Source organism: Sardina pilchardus, chromosome 5 (assembly GCF_963854185.1).
Source record: "Sardina pilchardus chromosome 5, fSarPil1.1, whole genome shotgun sequence".
NCBI classification, from domain to species: domain Eukaryota; kingdom Metazoa; phylum Chordata; class Actinopteri; order Clupeiformes; family Clupeidae; genus Sardina; species Sardina pilchardus.
Window position 1 is genome coordinate 1,609,053 of NC_084998.1, and position 5,000 is coordinate 1,614,052.

A 5,000-nucleotide genomic window follows, 5' to 3' on the forward strand; every position below is an offset into this window, starting at 1 on the left:
GATGCCGTCTGTCTTGGCAGAGAAGAGACGTCCTTTGGGGAGGTGCTGTGTTTGATTATTGGGAGATTACATAAACTACCTTAAATAGACACTTCACTAGTGACCAGACATGGGGCAGGACACACACATCAACTATCAATGTAATAAATACTGTACGTGCATTTCATCCATACTCTGATATCCATACGCTATCATGGCACTTACTATGTACTATATGAGCCTACTGAAGAACAGTCCCAGGGTCCCAAAGCTGTTTTTGATGTGCATCTAATTAGGGGTTACATGCAGAAGAAATCACGAGTATACAGTCTGAGTCTTGTGGTCAATCAGGTGCTTTGACACGTTTGCTTTCCACACACACACACACACACACACACACACACACACACACACACACACACACACACACACACACACACACACACACACACACACACACACACACACACACACACACACACACACACACACACACACACACACTGCGTACTTCTGAAGAACCTGTGTCATGTTCCGGAGTGGTTAATCCACAGCTCAGGGGCTCCTCATTAGCGCTGGCGTGTGTGTGTGTGTGTGTGTGTGTGTGTGTGTGTGTGTGTGTGTGTGTCGGGGGGGGGGGGGGCATGTATAATTGCTCTGGTGCCCTCCTCTCACGTTCCTCTACTCCACAGAACACAGACGAGGCGCTGACCCGGAAATGATCTCCTGCGGCACCTTATTCTCCTTCCCCTGCAACACACTTTATTCTGCATAATTACGTGATATTACATATTCATTATTATTACTCATATTATTACATGATGCTACTCTTGGAGTCTGGGTCACTCCAGATACAGTACATGGGCCATGATATGCTGTGAGGGGTCATGCTGTAGTCACGCCCACCGGACACGCCGTTCAGCGGTGTGGGTTTGACGCGCAGAACAGTTTTCTAACCCTGCGCGGCTGCCACATAGAGCTCCCCAGTCCCGCCCCTCCTCCGAGAGAGGTGCTTGTCCGGAAGTAAAATTCTCATTCATTTCTCCCATTGACTTCTGGAAAAATTCGGATATAAAGAGTTTTAGACCATGCCTTAGGCTAACCAGCTACGATGTGACTCATAAGCATATAACTTATAATTTCGAGTGAAAAAATGAACAGAAAATGTAAAAAAAGCGAAAGGTACAAGACTGTGTACATATCTTAAATTCCGAGATAGAGAACTCAAATCCCAGGATGCTTTGCAAACGTACACACATTTCCAACATTTGCAGCCTAAAGATAGTTTAACATGGTTCCATATTAATCTGAGAAAAGAAGATGATTACTTCCTACCGTTTCCATTGAGTAAATTCAACCTTCAAGATGAGAAAACCGTTATTTTTTGGAAGACCACACATCGGTCCTGATCAGCCCTGCAGCCATTTTAAGTTTTGAAGTTCCAGCGAGACGAAGCTGGACGATAGGCGCGGGAAAAGCTGAGTACAGTTTGTTTGGCATTGCCATGGCAACGGCGATCTCTACCAATCAAAGGCTCTGCATTCACCAGTTTTACACGTTAGGGTGTCGGGTAGTGTAGTACTCTCTCGTTAAATCGTGAATAAAGCATTGTTTTCTCAAAACAAGGTTGATGCCCCCATTAACTTTTGACATCTATATGAGCAGGTATAATCGCTTAGTCACATCGTAGCTGGTTTTAAGTCTACCATGGACGGTTACGATGTTATGGCTTATTCTCCAATTGTCAATGGAGAAATTGTATTGGATTTTTACTTCCGGACAAGGCTGTGGGCGGGACTGGGGAGCTCTATGGCAGACGTTTCTAGTGGGCTTTGCTCCGTTATAAACAATGCTCTACTTTTTTATTGTCGTGTCATGCCGCGTGCGTGTCCGGTGGGCGTCGGCCTTTACTCTCCTTCATGACATCATACATCTGACTAGCACATATCTGTGACATCATAAATCTATCTGTGACATCATAAATCTGACCAGTGCATATCTGTGACATCATAAATCTATCTGTGACATCATAAATCTGACCAGTGCATATCTGTGACATCATATATCTGACCAGTGCATATCTGTGACATAATAAATCTATCTGTGACATCAGAAATCTGACCAGTGCATATCTGTCACATAATAAATCTATCTATGACATCAGAAATCTATCTGTGACATCATAAATCTGACCAGTGCATATCTGTGACATCATAAATCTATATGTGACATCATAATTCTGGCCAGTGCATATCTGACAGAAGAGGGCCTCATCTTCTGTACAGATGAACAGCTGAGTATAATTACCCAGAATGCACCACTGTGTTCTCTGTGCTCCCCAGTCCTCTCTGCTCCATGTTGCTATTTCATGCCCTACATGGCACAGATTGCGTGTATATTACACAGATAGCATGCATATTACACAGATAGCATGCATTTCACATGACACAGATAGCATGTATATGACACAGATAGCATGTATATTACACAGATAGCATGTATTTCACATGACACAGATAGCATGTATTTCACATGACACAGATAGCATGCATTTCACATGACACAGATAGCATGCATTTAACATGACACAGATAGCATGCATTTAACATGACACAGATAGCATGCATTTAACATGACACAGATAGCATGCATTTAACATGACACAGATAGCATGCATTTCATGCTCTATATTAAACAGATAGCATGCATTTCACATGACACAGATAGCATGCATTTCATGCTCTATATTACACAGATAGCATGTATATGACACAGATAGCATGCATTTAACATGACACAGATAGCATGCATTTCATGCTCTATATTAAACAGATAGCATGCATTTCACATGACACAGATAGCATGCATTTCATGCTCTATATTACACAGATAGCATGTATTTCATGCTCTATATTACACAGATAGCATGTATATGACACAGATAGCATGCATTTCATGCTCTATATTACACAGATAGCATGTATATGACACAGATAGCATGTATATGACACAGATAGCATGTATATGACACAGATAGCATGCATATTACACAGATAGCATGTATATGACACAGATAGCATGTATATTAAACAGATAGCATGTATATGACACAGATAGCATGTATATGACACAGATAGCATGTATATGACACAGATAGCATGTATATGACACAGATAGCATGCATATTACACAGATAGCATGTATATGACACAGATAGCATGTATATTAAACAGATAGCATGTATATGACACAGATAGCATGTATATGACACAGATAGCATGTATATGACACAGATAGCATGCATTTCATGCTCTATATTACACAGATAGCATGTATATGACACAGATAGCGTGTATTTCATGCTCTATATTACACAGATAGCATGTATATGACACAGATAGCATGCATTTCATGCTCTATATTACACAGATAGCATGTATATGACACAGATAGCATGAATGTTTGATAGCGTAATGCGACGCTAACGAGCCCTTTGCATCTTCCACTCCAGTTCCCCAGCTGGGCCAGACGCAGCAGACGAGGGGTTGCCGTGGGTAACTCTGCGGCTGCCATAGGAGCACATGGGTTGCCGTGGGTAACCCCTCTAAGCTCCTCCCTCTGCCACACATGGGAAGGCCCGCGCCGCACGGCATGATGGGAGAGGGGAGCCAGGAGTCTGCGGCGAGTCTGGCGCCTTTGGCCCACGTCCACCCACTGCCCTGGATGTGTGTGTGTGTGTGTGTGTGTGTGTGTGTGTGAGAATGTGCCTGTGAGTGTGTGAGTTAGACAAAGACCCCCCCCCTCGGGGTGAGCATATGCGTGTGTGTGTGTGTGTGTGTGTGTGTGAGTATGTGTGTGTGTGAGTGTGTGTGTGTGTGCGTGTGTGCGTGCATGTGTACATATGTGTCAGTGTTCACACCTGAGTGTGCATGTCTTTGTCCATGTGTCTGCATGAGTGTGTGTGTGTGTGTGTGTGTGTGTGTGTGTGTGTGTGTGTGTGCGCGTGTGTGTGTGCGCGTGCGTGCGTGTGTCCATATGTCTGCGAGTGTGTGTGTGTGTGTGCAATCTGTGCATGTACTGTACGTGTGTGTGTGTACATGCATACAATATATGAGTAGCACTCTTGTGCATTTGTATATGTGAATATGTGTATGTGTGTGTGTGTGTATGTGTGTACAGTAGTACAGTAGGTGTGTGTGTGTATATGTGTGTACGGGGGGGACTCCCCATTGTAGAGGAGTGAAGAGCAGCTGTAGTTAGTGTCTTGTCATGATTTCATTTGCGCTAATAGGATTTGGAGAACAGGCCGCGTCTGTGTTGGGATCAGGGCGAGAGTGCAGCGTTACGCCAGATGCCTCCTCACATGAAACACACTCGGACAGCTGGGCTCGCCTGTTTACCAGACCTCTTGACCTGCGCCACAACCACAACCACAGCTACAGTACAGCAGAGTTTCAGCTCAACACCACAACTACATTACAGCAGAGGTTCAGCTCAACACCACAACTACACTACAGCTCAACACCACAACTACATTACAGCAGAGTTTCAGCTCAACACCACAACTACACTACAGCTCAACACCACAACTACATTACAGCAGAGTTTCAGCTCAACACCACAACTACATTACAGCTCAACACCACAACTACATTACAGCTCAACACCACAACTACATTACAGCTCAACACCACAACTACATTACAGCTCAACACCACAACTACATTACAGCAGCTCAACACCACAACTACATTACAGCTCAACACCACAACTACATTACAGCTCAACACCACAACTACATTACAGCTCAACACCACAACTACATTACAGCAGCTCAACACCACAACTACATTACAGCAGCTCAACACCACAACTACATTACAGCTCAACACCACAACTACATTACAGCTCAACACCACAACTACACTACAGCTCAACACCACAACTACATTACAGCAGCCCAACACCACAACTACACTACAGCAGCTCAACACCACAACTACACTACAGCTCAACACCAC